Source organism: Mustela nivalis (genome assembly GCF_964662115.1).
Source record: "Mustela nivalis genome assembly, chromosome: 15".
In the NCBI taxonomy this organism is placed as follows: domain Eukaryota; kingdom Metazoa; phylum Chordata; class Mammalia; order Carnivora; family Mustelidae; genus Mustela; species Mustela nivalis.
The window spans coordinates 64,127,062-64,149,264 of record NC_139034.1 but is presented as its reverse complement, the minus strand read 5'-3'; the positions used below and the strand labels follow the sequence as shown (position 1 = coordinate 64,149,264).

The 22,203-nt window shown below is 35.3% G+C and overlaps 1 pseudogene across 1 annotated transcript; it reads left to right on the top strand.

Annotated features, from left to right (window-relative positions):
- The first annotated feature begins 412 nt into the window (after nt 1-412).
- Nucleotides 413-21,339, top strand: LOC309849210 (eukaryotic translation initiation factor 3 subunit E pseudogene; annotated as a pseudogene). The gene is made up of 3 exons: nt 413-553; nt 12,396-13,639; nt 21,166-21,339. The product of its transcript is annotated as a eukaryotic translation initiation factor 3 subunit E pseudogene (transcript).
- The last annotated feature ends 864 nt before the right edge of the window (nt 21,340-22,203 follow it).

Here is a 22,203-nt window from a genome sequence, read left to right as displayed (position 1 = left end):
ATCCCCATGTAAATCTTCTTGGGGGAATCCAAAGAAGGACCTCCATTCACAACACAGACACGCCCTTGTTTCTGACTAAAGCACAGGCAATGAAAGCAAAAATAGACAAGTAAAACTACACTGATCTAAAAAGCTTCCGCACCCCAAAGGGAACAATCAACAGAATGAAAAAGCATCTTATAGAATGGGAAACAATATTTGTAAACCATACATCTGACTGGGTGCTAATACCCAAAATTTGTATTTAATTTAAATAACTCAATATCAAAAACAAACAGATGAACAAAATAAAACCCTTATTGAAAATGGAAAAAGACCTCAATAGATATTTCACCAAAAACGGCAAACAAGTGCCCAATGTATATATGAGAAGGTACTCATTTATCATCAGGAAATGTAAATCAAAACCGCAATGAGATATGGCCTCACGTCTTTCAGGAAGGCTATTATCAAGAAGACAAAAGATAACAAATGTTGGCAAAGAGGTACAGAAATTGGAACTCTTAGGGACTATCGGCAGGAATGTAAACTGGGGCAGCTGCTATGGAAAGCAGTATGGGGTTTCTCAAAAAATTAAAAGTGTAACTACCACGTGACCCAGCAATCTCACTTCTGAGTATATATCTAAAGGAAATGAAATCAGGGTTTTGAAGAGATATCTGCACTCCCACTTAACTGCAGCATTACTCACAATACCAATACAAGGAAACAATCTTAATACTCATCGATAAATGAATGGATTTTAAAAATGTGGTATATACATACAATGGAATAGTATTCAGTCTTGAAAGAGAAGGAATCCTGCCATTTTTGCCAACACAGATGAATCTAGAGGACCTTATGCTGAGTAAAACAAGCCAGCTGAAGAAGGAAGGACAAATGCAGCATGATAGCACACATGAGTTATCTAAATCATCAAATCATCATTATCAAATTCATAAAAGTCAGGGGTGAGAGGAGAGGGAAATGGAGTTGCTGTTCAATGGATACAAAGTTTCAATTATGGGGCACCTGCCCGGCTAAGTGGGACAAGCATCTGACTCTTGGTTTCCCCTGGGATTCAGATTTCAGTGTCGTGAGGTCAAGTCCCTGGTTAGGCTCTGCGCAAGGCGCCCAAGTCTGCTTGAGACTCTTTCTCCCTTTCCCTCTGCCCTTTCCCCACTTGCCTGCCCTCTCTAAATAAATAAATAAGTAAAATCTTTAAAAAAATAAAAGTTTCAGTTATGTAAATGGATAAGTTCTGAAAATCTGCTGTAAAGCATAAGGCCTATATTTAGCTAACAATATTGCATTGTGCACTTAAAAAATGTTGTTAAAAGGATGGATCTCACAGTATTTTCAGTACACACTCATAAAGAGAATAAAGAAGCACTGGGAAGTAACGGATACATTTATAACCTTTATTACAAAGATTGTCTCAAGGATGTATGTGTGTGCTCAGGCTCATTAAATTGTACACATTAAATACATACAGGTTTTGGTATATCAACAATATCAATTATACTACAACAAAACTTTTTTTCAAGTAATGATCTCTTAGCAAAGTTTTGATGGTATACAGAAAAATTTATAAATTTAAAATACTACTCTAAAGTCATGTAACTCTAAAGATACCAATGACATTTTAAAACAATCATTACTCATTAAAATTTGTCTTTTATTTTAAGATCTATTTATTTATTTGAGAGCCAGCTTACATGTGCAAGCGGGGGAGGGGCAAAGAGTGAGGGAGAATGAGAAGCAGACTCCCTGCTGAGTGTGGAGCCAGAGGCCCAGGACTATGAGTTCATAACCTGAGCTGAAATCAAGAGTTGGCCTTTTAACCAACTGAGCCACCCAGGTGCCCAAAATTTCTGTCATTTAAACAAACATTTTTATGAAATCTTATATATATTAGGTACAAAATAAACATAAAAATAACTCCATATTTTAGGAAATGAATCTTTTTCAAAGCTATGTTTACCTGTATACTTCTTAAAGAGAAATATATTTTAAAGTGTACTTTACATAAAATGTAAAGTGATTAGTTCCATACAGACTATAAATGAAAAAACTGGTTATAATGACATTGCTATTTTATTTTATTTCATTTTTTTTTAAAGATTTTATTTATTTGACAGACAGAGATCACAAGTAGGCAGAGAGGCAGGCAGAGGGAAGGAGAGAGAGAGAGAGAGAGAGGGAGGAGGAAGCAGGCTCCCCACGGAGCAGAGAGTCCGATGCGGGGCTCGATCCCAGGACCCCGGGAACATGACCTGAGCTGGAGGCAGAGGCTTTAACCCACCGAGCCACCCAGGTGCCCCGACATTGCTATTTTAAAGATTTAATATCATATTTTACTGAGTATTGTATTTCAAAAATAAGATGGGGCTTATCAAACTAGATATGATAAAAAAATGTGGCAAGAGGACTTCTTTGAGAATCACAAACTAAATATGATGAAAATAATAAAAATTTTAATGCTAAAAAACTAATAAACTATTATAGTAGCATAATCCAAAATTTATAAAAATATAAAGATAACATATAGATCTTGTTTATTCAGTTCATTAAACATGCATTGGATAACTATATTTGTGAGTAGTCAAATCCATAGAAAATATGAAAAGGATAGAAAAATAGGCTAATGGAGCATACTCTCAATAAAGCAGCAATCAGGAAGCAGTAATTTTATATTAAGTTCCATTTCATTTTAGTTATTTTAAAATCATCAAAATAATTCCAGGAAATAAGGGAAGATAGATATGGATCAACTTGGACAAAAGTCGCTCAGTATGGTTATTGCTATAAAATGATTACTCTTTAAAATAATTAATCTAAGATTTGGCATTAAAATTATTTTACTATTATTTGAACTATATTTTAAGGGTAATGCATTATGAAAAATGTTTTGGTTTAAAATATGTAGTCACTTTTGGATGCTTGAGACTTATAAGAAAACATTAAATTGGCCTTTAATAAACACTAGATCAAAATTTAAGTTTGAAGAAATTGAATCAATTTTCTGCAAAAATATTTGTGAAAGGCTCATAGAATGGCTTTACTTAGGAATAAAATTAAAAAAAAAAAAAAAAACACTGAAAGAGTTTGAAACATTCTTTAGCCCTTCAGTGCCCCACCCAGAAACTTTAAACTTTGTCGCTTTCTTAGGCTTGCCAACATCACCATCTCTTCGCCTATGGGTATTCTCCAAAGCCCTAAATCCTCTGCCCACCTACACTGCAGATTGGTAGTAGTGTTAAGAAATTAACGCCTAAAATAAAATCTTTAAAAAATAAATAAATAAAATAAAATAAAATAAAGGGATGCCTGTGTGGCTCAGTCAGTTAAGCTGCTGCTTTCAGCTCAGGTCATGATCCCCAGGTCCTGGGATCATGGGATCAAGACCCACATCAGGCTCTTTGCTCTGCAGGGAGACTGCTTCTCTCTCTGCCTCTGCCTGTCACTCTGCCTGCTTGTGCTCTCATTCTCTCAATCTCTCTCTCTGACAAATAAATAAAATCTTTTTTTAAAAAAATTAACACTTTCAAGAGCATATCTCAATAAATGTCTGATAGGAGTTTTTATGTGCATATACCAGCTCTCTTAAGATAATTTTGAGGCATGTGTTTTACACTATTTTCCAGAATTTCCCCCTTAAAATAAGGTCCAGACACTCAAAAGGCGGATAGTGTGCCCACTGTTAACCTCTCCTTACTTAACTGCCCCACTCCCATGCTGATGTTCCCTGCACCCCCCAAATAAACTACTTTCACTCATTTTCTTTGCTCTGGACTTGGTTCTGGGTGAAGCCAAATCCAGATACAAATATGCTTCTTCTTAGTCACTTAACTTTCAATAACATAGAATCTATATTAAGCATCTACAGGTTGTATATGAATGAATTATGATAAAAGGGGAAAGTTCGATGAATGAGACTAGTGCATGTCATATAACTATGTAGAATAGTACTGATACTGTAAAATAGAAGCCATCAGATAAAAATATCTTCAGTTCCCATGAACAGTGTGATATCTTTCCCCCTGTGTAAGTTTAATCTTCACACATGCTAGGGAGCCCATTTTCCCTTCTCATCTCTAGAGCCTCCAGGTCCACTTTATTCCAATGCGTTCTCTCTGATTTCTTTCTATGGCATCAGTTATCACTTACAGGCTTTCGGGTATCTATCTTCAGTTCCTAGATCTCGCCCAATATTCAGATCCACAGAGCAAATTCCTAACTGAACATTTCCAGTCAGATATTCCACAGGCATCTCAAACTCAAAACATCCAACACTCCAATCATTACAATTCGCACCACTGGTCCTATTTTTTCTCCCGTGTATGAAATCGAGTTTTCCAAAAAAGAAACTTTAATTTTATTATTGCTCTGGTTCTCTTCTTTACCTCCATATCCAACTAATTTAAAGGCATGTAATCCTAACTCCCAAGCACTGCTACCTCCACAATTTCCACCTATTAAAATATCTCACTGAGTATATATCTCACTGATATACATATATCATCGCCAGTGTATTGACTATCGGCTCAAGATTTTTGTCTGCCTAAAACTCACTTTCCCATTTCTCCACCACAGGCTAATTTATTTTCATATTTCAAATTCTAAATTATATATATATACTTATTCATGTGTTCAATAAAACCATTTTGAATGTCAACATGGTGTCAAGATTTATTGTGGACACTAAGAATAAGTACATCAGTGAATAATATAGACAGAGTTCATGCTCTGCTGGGTCTCAAACAAAAGCATGGGAAGGAGTGACATGAGGTGTTATGGAGGAAAATAAATTACGGTTGGTGAATAAAACATCATGGAGAGAACAGAGTGGCCAGGGAAACCAGTCTGATGAAATGTATATCGGAGCAGAGACCTGCATGAACTAAGGGAGTGAATTATACAATTATTTACGGGGAGCAGTTTCCAAGATGATAGAACAGCCAGAATAAAGATGCCCTTAGGTAAAAGTAGGCTGTATGTATGATTTAGGAAAAACAGATATCAGTTTTTTATATCTCACTGTCCTGACATTTTTGGTCTGTTTTATATGACTCTCCTCTGAGTTTTTACAGTATACTGTCCCTCTATCCTATAAACTGATAGACTTTATGTAATAATCACCTGCTTGGTGACTTTTTTAGACTCCTAAGCAAACACTTCAAGGACAGAGTCACTGTCTAACATATTCTCTGGGCCTGGTGTACAGTGTCTATAATAAAAAGCCTCAATATACATCTTATCAAAAATAAAAGTATAAGAAGGCATTCATATACAAACATACAAACACATATGTCTGTATATATACATTTTTTTTCATTTTTGCCCCATTTTTAAATATTTGCTTACGTATGTTTCCAACCATGAACTAAAAAAAATAATAATAATAAGTAAATAAAACCCGTGAACTGGACACAAGGCATGGGTGGCTCCCAAGACCCATTCACTTTCCACTTCCCACTCGCGCGTTAGACAAGCCCGGCTGCCGCCTGGGTTGGCTCTGCCTACCTGGGCTCCTGGGGCTTCTCACTCTTAGAATCCGGCACAGCATGGCCGAGCAGGGCAAAGGTGGCTCCCAGAGAGCCCATGGTGGGTAGAGAGCCAAAGGCCTGCCTTGACCTTCCCCACTGGGGATCCAGCCGGCTTTCCCTGCTCACACCTACCAGAGCGGGAGGGCGGCGGGGGTGGGGCAGCCCTGCAGTGGCCACCACGTGGCAGAGCTTCTGCGTCTGCGCCAGCTGATTGAGCGCAGCTTCAGCTGCGGGGCCCCACCATCTGGCTCCTCCCCTCCTCCACCAGCTTCTGCAGGTCTCCATGAAGATATTTCTTAGTAACCCATATGTATGTTAAAATATACATTACATGCATATAACATGAAGTGTATAAATTAAGTATATCTGTATTATATGTATGCATACACATCGTACTCGTTCTTTTTCTGGAGAAATCTGACAGGTTATTTGATACTGAAAGTGGTTCTGCAGAACATGATCTTAAGGATGAGTTTTCTGAATTGAGTCCAGAGTTTTTGGAATGGGTTCTCAACCTGATTATATTTTAAAGATGTTCATCACTCTGTTTCTGGTGGTAAAGAAGGCAGTGGTATCTATGGTGTGATGCAGCAGTACAGACAGGCAAAATATCATTGCTCAATATTCTTTTTTTTTTTTTTTTTTTTTAAATACCATCTTGGGGGCACCTAGGTGGCCCAGTCCGTTAAGCCTGTGCCTTTGGCTCAGGTCATGATCCCAGGGTTCTGGAATCAAGTCCCACTGCAGGCTCCCTGCTCAGCATGGAGTCTGTCTCTCTCTTTCTCTGTGTGCTGCTCTGCCTACTTGTGCTCTCTCTCCCTGTCAAATAAATAAATAAAACCTTTAAAAAATATACCATTTTAGGGACGCCTGGGTGGCTTAGTTGGTTAAGCATCTGCCTTTGGCTCAGGTCATGGTACCAGGGTCCTAGGATCATGTCCCATTTCAGGTTCCTTGCTCAGTGAGGAGCCTGCTTCTCACTCTGCCTGTAGCTCCCCCTGTTTGTGCTCTCTCTCTGTCTGTCTCTGACAAATAAGTAAATATATTCTTTAATAATAATAATAATAATAATAATAATACCATTTTAGGTTCACCTGGGACTTAGTCTAGTAAGCCTGGGACTCTTGGTTTCGGCTTAGGATCAGAGTCCTGAGATTGATGGGTGTTGGGCTCCACACTCAGTGAGGAATCTGCTTGAGTTTCTCTCTCCCTCTCCTTCTGTTCTCCCCCTCCATGCTCGTGCTCTCTCTCTCTCAAAATAAATAAATCTCTAAAAATACCATTTTAATGAAGCATTCTTCAACATCTCTTTTTAGTTTTGGATAAATATGTGCAAATTTAAAACCTTTACTGTCTTCATTGAACTGTCTTTTAAAGTGCTAAAGGCTTAATTATTTTCCATGGGGTAGGATGAGTATTTTCAGTTAATTTTTTATATTGAAATACAACACACATCTAGAAAAGATGAAAGGCATATATGTATATAGCTCTTTAAATTATCAAAAAGTTAGCATACCTATTTAAATATTGCCTAGGCTAACAATAGGACAGCATCTCAAACACCTCCTTTCATGCCCTTTCTGATTACTACTATTTCGTTTCAGGTCATGATCTCAGGGCTGTGAGATCAAGCGTCAGCGTCTATACTCCCTTTTTAAATTTTAATCTCTTTATAACATAGGTTGAGATAGCTATCTTTCCTGACAGCTCTTTGAGTATTTGATAATTACATATGAGACAGAATAATGTATAATATGAAAATTGTACTAAGGTTTTTTGAAATAATTATGTTTATTTTTTTAAGGGACTCCTGTTAAAAATAAATGATAACAACAAAAAATTAAAACAACAGAAACAACCAATGGTTGTTACAGGAAAAAAAAAGAAGCAATGCCAAACAGAAACTTTCTTTACTAAAATATAATAAAAAAGATCATAGTTCACCACATTTGAATGGTCTGATATTGAAGAGATCCAAATCAGAAGATTCGAGGAGTCACTGTATGCTAATCCGGGTAAAGCTAAGGGTGTGAACAAAGGAAAGTGATTTTTATTTATGTCTCTATGAATTCACTTATTGATAACTAAATTATGTGATGCTTACAAGTTGCTTATCTTACTAACTCTGATCAAGTCAATGTTGGTAGGAACTATGTGTCTAAAATTATACTGTATAAGTTCTAAACACAATGCTACACTGTATTAACTAGGGACATGCAAAAGGCTCACCCACCTTGTTGCATCCTTTATTGTCAAAGAGGTAGCTTGAAACAAACAGAAGGTATACAGTATACTTTTTAAAAAAGTAAAACTTCCAAGTTCTTTCTAAAACATGGAAGTTTGCATATTTAACATTAAACTGATTATGAAATAATCAAAGTAAGATCCTTATTTCATTAAAATATTCAGTAATGTGGCAGGATACAAAATCATTGCACAGAAATCAGTTGCTTTCTTATACACTAACAATGAAAATACAGAAAGGGAAATTATTAAAATATTTAAAACATGTTTAAGGTTTTATTGAGGACTAGAAACTACATCTAACGATCTATTCTCATCATATTTTCAGTTCTGACTCAATTATCTTAGCAATTGAAAATATATTAACTTCTATCACTTTGTTTCTGTTAGTTAGAAACTCCAAGTCAGGGTATAAATACTTGAGATGTAGGACAACAAATAAAGTTTCCCTAGAGCCACCCAGAGCACTTATAACAGGTGGTTATGGGCCAGTACTTTAAAAATAAAAAAAATAAAATGACCAAATATTTTAACTGATTTACAAACTATCAAATGATTGACTTATGAACCTATTTGTAAACATTATCATATTTGGTGGGTACTGTTTACAAAGAAACTTATTTCAGATTTATTTCCCTTGTGGCTTATTAACATTAGGACTAAGTCAGAGTGTATCCATGTGTATCTATCTATGTATATCTATCTATATACATATATTTAGAGAAAGAAATAGATTTATCTGTAGTGGAAATGTAGACAATGTCAAACTTTAAAAATTTAGTTCATCATAATAATTGTAATATATTATGAATACTTTGATTGCAATAGCACTAAGTGCAATGCAAACACTTGATTGATTGATTGATTGGTTGATTTGGGTCCAAGTATTTTTTGTCAAATAAAGAACATACTGATTGCATTATCAAAATTTTGTTTGTAGCAGAATTATCTGAGTAGGTATCAAGCCAGTAGGTCTCTGATGACCTTGTATACCTATATCTCTGATGGATACCACCTTTTAGTGCCAGTCAGTTATACCATCATTACCCATGGATGGTTCCTCCAGTGAGATGCTAAGTTTAGGCTCAGATTTTCCTTTTTTTTTTTCCCCTCCCCAAAGTAAGAACTTGAGAAAAATGAGTCACATATGACATCACCAATGATAAAACAATTCCTTAGCAGTAAGTTAGATTTTGAATGATACCCAGACACAGAAATGGTCTGTTACTAAACACTTTCCTAATTTTTATCTCAAAGAATAATCCTGGAAGAATGCATAGGAAGAGTCAATAAGTTTACATTGTATGAGTCTGTGTGCAAACTTACATCTAAAAGGAACAGCATGCAATATAAGTAAGTAAGTAAATAAATAAATAAATATTTTTAATCAGATAGAAATAAAAGAACTGCATGCCTATTAATGTAGCACTAGAAGACCTGAACTAAAGGTGTGGTGTGGTGAAAATAATTAATGTAAAAGCTGTGTGGTGAAAATAATTAGTTTAAAAGCTGTTTTGACTAGCACTTGTCTACATTTATACCTGAAAAATAGAAAACCTGGTCATTCTGTGACATTTTCCTGTAGTGGAAGATGACAATAGAAGTATGACTATAATAATTTAGAACTCTAGTCAGATCATGCTCCTTTAAAGGTGGTCTTCACATAGTAATGGGAAAAAAAGAGAGTTGTTAACAAGTGTACACTTGAGCATTCAGCTGAGTTAGGGCATGCCAATTATTCCTCCTATGTGAATAATCAGATAAATTGAGATTCCTTTTGCAAACCAACTAATCAACAACGAGGAGGATGACCATAACTACAGCAAAACCCTGATTAACCATAAGAATTAATTCCAAAGAGGAAAGCAATAACTACTGCCTCCAAAAGAAAAGCACATATAATTATTTTTCAGAAAGAAAGTAAATTATTTCTTAATAATCCCTACTGTCTTTGAATATAGATGTCTCCTATTTCAAGAGAGTCAAACTTAATGAGTAATGAGGAGAAAGAAAATTTCTAGTTTCTCTGTATTTAAAATGTCTCAGTTAAATATTACAAATCAACACATGTCTTTTGAAATTCCTAATTTTTGTCTATTTTGAGGGACAAATTAAGAGTAAAATTAAAGCATGGGGCATGTATTTTAAAACAAATATCATTATTCAGTACTCAGTTGGTAAAGAAAAAATAATAGGGGCGCCTGGGTGGCTCAGTGGGTTAAGCCGCTGCCTTCGGCTCAGGTCATGATCTCAGGGTCCTGGGATCGAGTCCCACATTGGGCTCTCTGCTCAGCAGGGAGCCTGCTTCCTCCTCTCTCTCTGCCTGCCTCTCTGCCTGCTTGTGATCTCTGTCTGTCAAATAAATAAATAAAATTTTTTAGAAAGGAGCAAAGCTCTCAACCTTTAGCGGCATCAGAATTTCCTGGAGGAATTATTAAAACATAGATTGATTGGCCCACCCACAGAGTTTCTGACTCAGTAGGACCCAGATAATTTGCATTTCTCACATGGTCCCAAATTATACTTATGCTGTTGGTTTTGGAATGATACTTCTAAAACCCTGCTTTAAGACTATGATACACAGAATTATTTATTTTTACTTTAATCATTCAACAAAAGAAGAATTCTCAGGAGACATGAATGTGCTGTGTGATAATTCATTTAAATTTGATATGAGGATGAAAAAATAAGCAATATATGGAAAGGAAATAAAGACATAGAATATTGCCATCATGTGTAGAAGATGTGGGTAGACTCTGCATGAATGTATTTGACTACTACAAAGGAGAGATATGCACAGCAGACCTACTGAAAGTTTATATATATATATATATATATTTAAAGATTTTATTTATTTATTTGACAGAGAGAAATCACAAACAGGCAGAGAGGCAGGCAGAGAGAGAGGAAGGGAAGCAGGCCCCCTGCTGAGCAGAGAGCCTGATGTGGGACTCGATCCCAGGACCCTGAGATCATGACCTGAGCCGAAGGCAGCGGCTTAACCCACTGAGCCACCCAGGTGCCCCTGAAAGTTTATATTTGACAAGCAAAATAAATTCCATCTACAATAAGACAGTTTACCCCATCAGAATAGCTATAATTGAACAATATCAATTCATGACATGATTTGGTTGTACTTAGAACTTGTATTTATTTCTGGTTGTGCAAAATATTATATTATTTTTATAAAATGATTTGTCAGGAGTTTGTTTGCTTTAATATTTTGTTTATTTATTTTTACAGAGATAGAGTGTATGCCTGAGGGCACATGAGGGGAGGAGCAGAGGAAGAGGGAGAGAAGCAGACTCTCTCTGCTGACCACAGAGCCTGACTTGGGGCTTGATCTCACAGCCCTGAGATAATGACCTAAGCCCAAATCAATAGTCAGTAACTTAACCAACTCAGGCATCCAGATGCCCTGCTTTGTTAAATTATTTAAAATGTTAACCATACACTTAGCCTGTGATTCATCCATTTTATTCCTAGATATAGTGCCAGGGGTAATGAAAACACATGTCAACTAAGGAAGTTTTATCTATATTAGTCTAAACCTGTAAATAACACAAAATCTATCAATGAGTGAATGAATAAAGAAAATGATCTGCGTATAACATAGGGTGAATCTCAAAAACACACTGAGTGAAAAAAGTCAGACACAAAAGTTTAAGTTTTAAAAGTAAAGTTAATCTATGATGATTGAAATCATATCATTGTTTTTCTAGGATTGGGGGGAGAATAAGTGAATAGATAAATGCATATATCTGTTTATGGAAATATTCTATTACTTGATTGGATGGTCAGGGGAATAATATCACTAAGATGCAGCAGATCAGGTTTACCATATGACTGGATATTGTTGGTAATGGTGGAAAAGAAAAAAATATGGTGACATGTTTTGAGCCTACATAAAAGAATGTATAATGATGTTAATAAGTGAAATAGAAAAACAGTAAAAAAGTAGCATTTATCGGTGTATTCATTTTATAGCTATGTAATAAATTACCATAAATGTAGCAGTTTAAAACACACATTTATTATTTCACAGTTTTTGTAGCTCAGGAGTCCAAGCAAGATTTAACCGGTTATCTTCTTCAGGGCTCATAAGGCTGCAATCAAATCATTAGCCACACTGCCTTCTTTTTCGGATGCTGAAATGGTGAGAAATTCACTTCTGAGATTTCTTAGGTTGTTGCAATAATTAATTTTCCTATAGCTATAAGACATATGGCAGCTTGACACTTCAAAACCAGTAATGGAAAGACAAAGGAAGAGGGAGATGGGAAGCAAGAGAGAGAGTGAGAGCAAGAGAGAGAGATACTAGCCAGATGGGTACTACAGTCTTGGCAATCTTTTGTAATACAACCACAGACATCTTACCACCTTTGCAATATTTTATTGTTTACATCAAGTCACATGTCTTCCTGCTGTGAAGGGGAAGGATTAATACAAGAGTGTGAACACCAGGAAACAGAGATCATGATCATGAAGGTCACCTTAAAGTCTGTCCTCCACTGTAAATAAAAATTATTTTAGATTTGTTGAATTTGTAAATTTGTGAATTTCCTGTGCCTATGTCAAGAAGGTAGTAAAAACTTTGGCCTTGGTGAGATGGTGGAGTACTAGACTATTTCTATCATATACTTTTTGGATTGGCATCTACTCTTTCCACCACTTAAGTTTTTCTCCATAAAGGGATATATAATGAAAAATAATTATTACAAAGAAAATTGGATCTTCTTAGTGATACCAACATGGTCAAGTTTGCTATGGGTGTATAAAAAAAACCTTGATATTGATGATACTCCACATGTTTTGAATGAAAAAAGTACCACAGTTGTTGCAAAACTGAAACAGCTTCAGGCAAATGGAACCAATTGTGAAAACATCTGAAGATCCAGAACCTACAAGGTAGATGCAGTCAACCAGAGATGGCCAGATACTGTTCGACTACCTACCTGCTGGACAGGTGTGGTTTTAGGAAGGAATATTTAGATACACTCTAAAGATAGGCAGAATTCCAATATGAATGTGGGAATCACTCTGGAGTAGCAGAATCTTTACTTCTTGATTGTGTTGATTCCAATGCCAGACAGAAACACTTTGCTTTCACTCGGAAAAACTGGCCTCTGAAATCTTAGCATAGAACTGGGATGCAGCTATGGAAGAGCTATTATGGTTAAATAGAGAATGAATCTGTGGGTTCTCCACTTCAATCTTTTCAGCATTGGCCAATCCACTGCCTCTGTGTTTTTTCTTCACCCACCTCAAAGGGCATAATAACATTACTGATCTCTTCCTTTACCAGCCACCATATCATAATGCAATTCCGACAACGTGTCCACATATTCTGCATTGTTTTGATACATCCATCATTTCAAACAAAGATGTTTGAAAACGCCAGCAAGTACTAAAAGATCTGGTTAAAGTCATTCAACAGAGTTTTACACATGTAAAGACCCAATTACAAAATGCGGTGAATACTTATGTGTTAACTTAGACTTCGTGTCTTGGAAAAAGCTGAAGGAGTGTGAATCAGTTCTTGTGAATGACTTCTTGGTGGCTTGTCCTGAGAATTTCAATTAAAATGCTTATCTTTTCATATATGAGACTTTTTGTGGCACCCACCTGCATATCAGCCTTAACACATGGGCAGACAAACCGAACACGACTCTGGAAGAAGCTGAAAAGTGGATTGTCAATTTGATTAGAATGCAAGACTGCATACAAAGACTGATTCTAAGTTAGGCCATGTGGTTATGGGTAACAATGCAGTCTCACCCTATCAGCAAGTGATTGAAAAGACCGAAAGCCTTTCATTTAAACACCAGATGTTGGCCATGAAAGAGGAAACTTCATCAGAAAACTGGGTCAGAGGTTTTTTTTTTTTTTTTTAAAGATTTTATTTATTTATTTGACAGAGAGAAATTACAAGTACACTGAGAGGCAGGCAGAGAGAGAGAGAAGGAAGCAGGCTCCCTGCTGAGCAGAGAGCCCGATGTGGGACTTGATCCCAGGACCCTGAGATCATGACCTGAGCCGAAGGCAGTGGCTTAACCCACTGAGCCACCCAGGTGCCCCAAGGGTCAGGGTTTCTAACTGGGCAACTCAGGACTCTGACTTCTACTGAAGAACTGTGCAAACACAAGATGAAAAAACTATAAAATAAAGATGAAATAATAAAACCATTATATAAAGGGTGACATATGTTTTAGAAGCACTTAATACACTGAATATAAATTTTGAGAAATTTGAATAAAATTTACTGTTACATTAAAAAAGAAGATAGTAGAACATACAAAATGATTTCTGATTACTTAAGACTACAAATATTTAATATTTGAACAGTATGCTGATAATGGCTCACACCTTCCATTACATTTCTGGGATATAAAAGAAAATAACTTAATGTCAATCTTAATGTCAATTTCTTTATTTTAGAATAACATAAGGTGATTTTTTTTTTCAGCATGATGCAGGAAAGGAAAGGAATAAATTTGCCCACCTAGATCAATTGGGCTATTAAGTTTTAAGAATAATTTGCAGGAAACATAATGAGAGATATTTTTAAGGTGCAAAGTTATGCGCTAGCATAAAACAAGAGCAAGGAAGCAAGGATGAATATCAGTTCTGTACCAGTGGAGCCATTGACCATATGTTCTCTTCTCTAGTCCAAGGATAAGATAAATCATCATCTCAATGCTGATAATCATTTCTGTCCGTCAATTCTCTAGCAATCTGTCTCAAATCCCTACTAAAGGAACATAGATAAAAGATGATCACGTGGCTCAAGATTAATGGCTGAGCTATAACAGTTGGGCAAAAACTTTGCAAACTCCCAGGCAGGTTTAATAAGGGAAAAGACACTTTGTCATGGGCCATTCAATCTGTAGGACTTTGGTGGGGATCTTTTGGGAATGTTGATAGTAATTTACTAAGTATAAAAAGTAAGGTCAAAATAGTAATTATTGATGGAATAATTAGATATATGGATAAAACAACTCTAGACAGATTCTTCAATAGGTAGTAAGTATGAACAAAAATGACACAATGGAGAAAATAATCATAGAAAAGATATTAGAGAATATTTAGAGACCATTTAAAAATAAACTGGGCTGAAGCAGAGATAAAAATCTGCTAAAGATTTCATAGAGCAGTAGTTCCAACAGGAAATCTAACTGAAATGAACAACAGTGAGGAAGTTAAATTTCAAGTGTAAATTTAACTTACTTTTGGTTGAAAATCTCATTGACTTAGGAAATAGAATATTATAGGTAAAGGATCTCTGAATTTATGGGAGGACTTTTAAGTAGTAGAACCAGATTAACATAGAAACACCTTCAGTTACAGAAGGAGTTGGGGAATATGAACAGTAACAGCAGGGGGAACAGGAGCCCATGTTAGGGCAGAGAACAGATATACTATTCCACTAATTCAGTTTGGAAAGGACTTGCTGTTGGGAGCAGAGTTATGTTAGGTAATATGTATCTCCCAGTTGAAGAGTTCCATCAACCCTTGGATTTTCAAACAGAATTTCAAGTGTCTATGTACAGACATAGTCTTTGGAGAATAATTTTTATGCCTTACATAAAATTCTCATTGGGATATATAACCTCAAAAAACTGTTAAGATGTAAAACCCTGTTAGAACTAAACTATATTTTTAAAAAGAATCCATCTCCCTTTAAGAGTAAAGAGGACCAAGGACATAATGAGGCTTATGTGCTGAAATCGACAAACTCTAGCCCTTGTCATATATTTACCAAGGAGGAAGCCCAGGAAATTCGTTATATGTAGAATGGTGTTTCAGAATACAAGAGTTGAATTTCTTCTGTAGATATCTTTGTTGTTGTTGCTCAGGCCCAGAAAATAAAAACCAAGGAATAACTAGCTATAGATGTTAAAAGTAATATATTTAAATGAGGAACAAAAAACACTTTTTCTAATTATTAGTAATTGCATAGGCATTTAGGAAAGCATCACTTATCGCACTCAAATACAGTTCGATTAGGCCATTCCTGAAGTTAAGGTTTTATAGAAATGGACTCCCTAGAGATTACTGCACATCGTGATTTTAGAAAAAGACTTGTTAAAGAAAAAATTCACTGGATGATATTTAACAGGCAATGAGGACTATGTTCAAGACTACTCCAATAGGGGTCAGGAGTATTGCAACAGGTCAGAAAAACTGAGCTCAACTCCACCAACACAAAAGGCAGGAGGACTTTTAACACTAGGATGAACTACGGGAAAAATTCTGGAAGATGTTATGGGAGAGGGAGGTTGGTCAATTTGGTTAGGTCATCTCTGTTTGCTAACTGGTACTAATCTAAATTTGGCTCTTACCCACCCTCAGAGACTAAGAGATAGACACTTGTTCCTGGAAGACTATATTTCAAAGGGATGACTCCCAGATGCCTGTGAAAAATATTCCTGGGTTTTTTGTGGGTTTTTTTTAACATTTTTTTTAAAGATTTTATTTATTTGTCAGAGAGAAAGAGGGAGCAAGAGCGAGCACAGGCAGACAGAATGGCAGGCAGAGTCAGAGGGAGAAGCAGGGTCCCTGCCAAGCAAGGAGCCCGATGTGGGACTTGAACCCAAGATGCTGGGATCATGACCTGAGCCAAAGGCAGCTGCTTAACCAACTGAGCCACCCAGGCGTCCCTATTTCTGGGTTTGTAAAACCAGCAAGAGGCTGGGAGAAGATTCACATCTCAAAAAAGTAGAAAAATAGTTCACAATTGTAGTTTCTAATGTAAACAAAAGGAAGGAAGGTCAGAGGCTTGGAGTCAGGAAGAAATCTAACTTTTAGTAGAGCTAAAGGGAATATTGGTCAGACTCTTCTGTTTTTCAATACTTTCTTTATACAACAACTATATATACAACCAAAATAGCTTTAGTCCTTATATGGAAATTTGAAATTAGTAGTGTTTTCCTTTAACAAAATCTATGGAAGATCTTTGACTTGGAACTGCTGTACCAAACACAGTTACTACAAAACAGAGAGTGCTATGTTTCTACTTGCCACTTTGAATTTACTAAACCATTCAATTTTCTTTGAAGTTAAAAAAAAAAAAAGTATATGCACACATATTTGAAGGGCTTACTATATCACATATGCAGCTTGTGAAGTGTTTCTTCTAGAGTTTTAAGGCTTTTGCTGAATTGGCTGAATTTTGTATACTGCAGTAAAGCTAACTATTCTTTTGCTTACACTGCTGTAAATTTTGCTTATTGTTATGTATAATGTATGAAGAAGCACAAATGTACAATGTATCTTTTGCAGGAAGATTATGAACTAAATCAAAAGTATTTCCAATATAAATAATAAAAGAGAAAAGACAATTTAAAATAGAACCAGAGAAGCTTAGGCACACAAATAAAATTTCCAGAGCTACTTCAGAAAACAAATTATCTAAGGCAGGTTGTGAGTACAGGGCTTGGCTATTGTTAGAACTCACTGTAGATATTTTTCATTCGATACGTGCAACTTAATGCCGCAGCTTTCTTTAATTTCTGATGAAAGTTAATCACTTAATTTTTTTACTTCACTTATATCTGATTGGGGGGTGGGGCGGGGAATAAAGTATTATCCACAAAAGAAAGGAGAGGATATTTGTTAAATGGGGAGATTTTTCTAAAACCTAATTGGTAATACTAAGGATTCAAACTACTGGTAGAGAAACTATTGAAAGATGAAAAAAATAAAGAATTCTTTTTGACACCAAGCCAAAAAAAAAAAAAAAAAAAAAAAGGAAGAAGTATAGTAATTAGGGGTGCCTGCGTGACTCAGTCATTGAGCGTCTGCCTTCGGCTCAGGTCATGATCCCAGGTCCTGGGATCAAGCCCCACATCGGGCTCCTTGATTGGCAGGAAGCCTGCTACTCCCTCTTCTACTCCCTCTGCTTGTGTTCCCTCTCTTGCTGTGTCTCTCTCTGTCAAATGTATAAATAAAATCTTTTTTTAAAAAATAAAGAAAGATGTCTCTAAAAAAGAATCCTCTTAGACACTGGATGAAGTCACTATGACATAACTTAGTCATTTCTGGAAAACGACAAGGGAACAAATGACCCGAAACAGGAGAGTGTTTTAATGTAACTTCTCTCAATTTAATACATAAGTAAACTTGAAATACAAGCAATTCTGAACCAATGAAACCATTATTCCTCAGTTTAGTAACATTGTTGGCTGTATCACCTGGACAAAAAATATTTAAGGGACAGTCCAAATTGTTCTGTCGCATTTTCTAAGTGATGAATGGTGTCCAGATCTCTCTTGGCTAGTATGGATTAGAAATACAGAAAATATATTTAGTAGTCTTTCAGAAAGACAGGATTTGCTCATAAATCTAAATGGTGCTCTTTCAAATTAAGTGTACATAAACCAGTTGTCTTTCAGAAAAGCAATCAGGGTAGTGACCAAATGTAAATTTCATAGAAGAAACAGACCACGATCAAGTTAATATCTTTGGCATATTGTACTGTCCTAAGAGAGTGAAAAACTCTATGTGTGTGTGTGTGTGTGTGTGTGTGTGTGTGTGTGTGTAGTCATAGTTTTTTTGTTTTCTTTTTTGCCTGTACTAAAATTATTCACTCTGAATATGTGCATTCAAACTCTAATATCATTATTATATTCATTGTACTTGTCTCTATGCTTTACTACTAATTTTATGGTTTTTGAATATTTGAGTCTGCAATACAGATAACCTCAACATTTCTTTTTATGTTTTAGTATCTTGACTTCATCCTAAAATCTCACTTTCATTGAAAAAAAATATACGTCCTGAATAGAAAATCTCTGAGTATATTTACATTTGATTTGTCACCTCCAGTTCTAATTTTTTCTTTTCATTAAATTATCAATCTCAACTTTAAGTCTTTTATAACTGATTTCATCTTACAGAACCATAAAATATTCAATTTCCCTGTTTGCTTAAATAACCATTAACAGAAATCATATATATCAGATTTGTTTAAAGCTTTTGAGTAGATAGAAGAGAAATGGGATATAATAAGACTTTCAGCAAAAATGTTAATAAGTTGTTTGTAGTCGTATCTATTTCATTTCAGATTATCACCAAAATTTCCTCTTTTTTTCCTTCCACATATTTGTGGTACTTCATTTTCTTTCTGAGTTCACAGGTGCCCCAGCAAGTCAAATTTCATTTGATACTGTTATATGGAGAAATTCACCTGCATTTAGTCAGTCATGGCAATCTGGCTTATCAAGCATTTCCTGGTTTTATCAAAAAGAGGTGATTATATATTCCTATATAATCAAATTATATACTTGGGTAAAATTACACAACTTTAGAGAAAGGGGAAATTATTTTTTGTATTAAAGAGCATCTTGGCACTATTTTTCATATTTTATGTTATTTTCCTCAAAATTTTCTTATGAATCATATGCATATATTTTATTATTTGTTAATATTTATTTTTAATTCTCATGTGGATTTTCTGAATATTATTTTGTCTAAAAGAAAACACAATCACAATTATAAATAAAAGGAAACTTTATACATCTAAAGAATTTACTATTTTATTTAAAGCATTTACTACTATTGATGTTACAGCAAATCAATGTTGAAATTATTCTCATAGATCCAACAGTATGTGTAAGTTTGGCAAAGAGACTATATTGTTAAGGAAACTAAAGGGAAACTAAACAGGATATATTCTACTAGATTTTTAAATATCTTTCTATCTTTTCAGTGTTCTGGGCATTCAATTGCTCTTATTTCCCAGATACTACTTCTTGGAAGTAATTGTACATGACATTTTTAAAATAGTAAAATTATAACTATGTAGTTATATATAATTTTGACACATATTCCACATATTCTGAAATTAGATCAAGAGAATATTACTTTATCATTTCACTGGGACTAAAATTTCCATCATATTATTTGTTCATTTGAATTAAAGCTGATTAAAATTTTCTTGAAAACTTTGAACCCTTGAACAATTAGCATTACTCATTAACATAATTCTACTTTTTAGTCATGGAGTAGAAAATAGTTTAATACGATGTGAATTCAAAAGGTTTTGCCAAGTTTTAATTTATCAATTGTGAACTTTATTTTTTAAAACTAAAATTTTCACCTATATGTAGGTTATACCACTCAAGACTATGAAAGTTTTTCTGGTAAAACTAGTGTTTTTCCTAATTACATGCTTTTAAACTACCATATGTTATTTATATCCAGTTGGAATGTAAAAATAAATAAAATATTATTATAATTGATTATACATAACTGTAATTATATAATTATACTACATAATTATATAGTTACAATTATAATTAGGAAGCGATATATTAAGAATTTATTTAACTTGGAGAAATTGTGCTTACATTTTCTTTACTGCTTTTCTGATTCTAAGCATATTATATAATTACAGAGAACTTATATAATACAGAAAGTAAAAACAAAGTATGAAAAAATTCTAAACAAAAACATCATAGTTCACCATTCATATGTTCAAACACTTAAGACTCCACATGATACGTATTTTGTGCTATTTATCATAGTCAGATAAAAATGCACAAGTATGTCCATATATGTATAAATTTGAGGATAACAGTGAATTGGTATAACAGAATGGTTTATTACCCATTGAGCCCACTCTTAACCCAGGAAGTGGAACACAGATACATCAGAATTATCTACCTAATAGAAGTTCAATAGCCATGGCATGAAACCATTTCTTCCTTATGCCGTAGAGAAGGATATACCGCATGCCTGGGTGGCTTAGTCCGTTGAGTGACTGCCTTCAGCTTAGGTCATGATCCTGGCATCCCAGGATTAAGTCCTGCATTGGGCTCCCTCTTCAATGGGGAGTCTGCTTCTCCCTCTGACCCTCCCCCCTTTTGTGCTCTCTCTTTCTCACTCTCTCAAAGAAATAAATAAAATCTTAAGAGAGAGAGAGAGAGAGAAAGAGAGAGAGAGATACCATATCCAGATTGCTGTCCACAGCCCAGGAAAGTAAAGGGAAATGGTCCACAGAAATCACAGTAAGCTTGAAAGTATCTGCAAGATGGGAAAGAACATTCAAGGCTCTAATAGTAGGATGATGGCTTAAGTAGTGACTGACTAGGCTGATCCTCTGGCTATCTTGAGATCAAGATCAAATGAATGAATGAATGAATGAATGAACGAATGAACAGAAATATATGGAGAAAGAAGGAGATTTGAGAGAGAGATAAAAATGGAGCAGACTATACTACTATTTTCAGGCCTGGGGTGGATTTTCTGTGAGTTTATTCTGGGTCAAGAAGAAAATGCTACCAAGACCTAAATATTCAGTAGTTACCCTACCAGAGAGGACTTCTACATTTGGAGGAAACCTTAGCAGCTATGGAAAAATTTGAGCCAGAAGTGAATTTTCACTTCTTAGATGCTGGCAACAGAAAAGCCTCAGAAGAGACTTGTGAAGGACTCACACCCACACCCCTATAAGTCAGCAAATGCCTGGGCAGAATTTAATTTTAGACAGAAGGGAAGGACAGGGGAAAAAGCAATGGAGCATCTTACTCTCCACACTCCCAAGGCCCTGAAGCCACAAGTTTAGACAGTCATGACAGAAATGGAAAAGTATTTGAGTCAGTTGAGGCTGCTGTAACAAATTACCATAGACTAGTTAGCTTAAACAAGAAATATCTATTTCTCATAATTGTGGAGGAAGATGGCCATCTTCTTGCTGTATCCTCACATGGCAGAAAGAGAGTGAGGAGGTTCTCCGGCCTCTTCTTGTAAGATTATCTATTTTCAATTGTCAGTTTTAGTAAGTTGTGACTTCCAAGTAATTTCTTCATTTCATATAATTGGCATTAAATTGTTTATAATGTTCCCTTTGTATTAATATGTGAAAGATCTTGAGTATACCCCATCTTTAATTGGTAATAATGATAATTTGTCACTCATCTCCTTTTTTTCTTTGTCAATAGAGTGTGAGATATATAACTTAATTGAAATTTTCAAAGAACAAACTTTTGATGTTATTGACTTTTACCATAGGGTTGTCAGATTTAACAAATAAAAATACAAAAACCCAGTTAAATTTCAATTCATATCAACACTGGATATTTTTGCATGCATAATCATGTTCCATAAAATATTCGTGACATAGTCGGTGCCTGGGTGACTCCGTCAGTTAAGTGTTCACCTTCTGCAGCTCAGGTCATGATCCCAGGTTGCTGGGATCAAGTCCCATATCGGGCTCCCTGCTCAGCAGAGAGTCTGCTTCTCTCTTTCTCTCTCTGCCCCTCCACCCTGCTCATGCTTTCTCTGTCTCTCTCAAATAAATAAAGAAAATCTTCAAAAAAAATTGTGACATGCTAAAAGATATATTCTATCCGAAATATGAATTTAACTGAGTGTTCTGAATTTTGTGAGGCAGTTCTATGTTCTCTATTTTCAGGTTTTCCATTTTGTT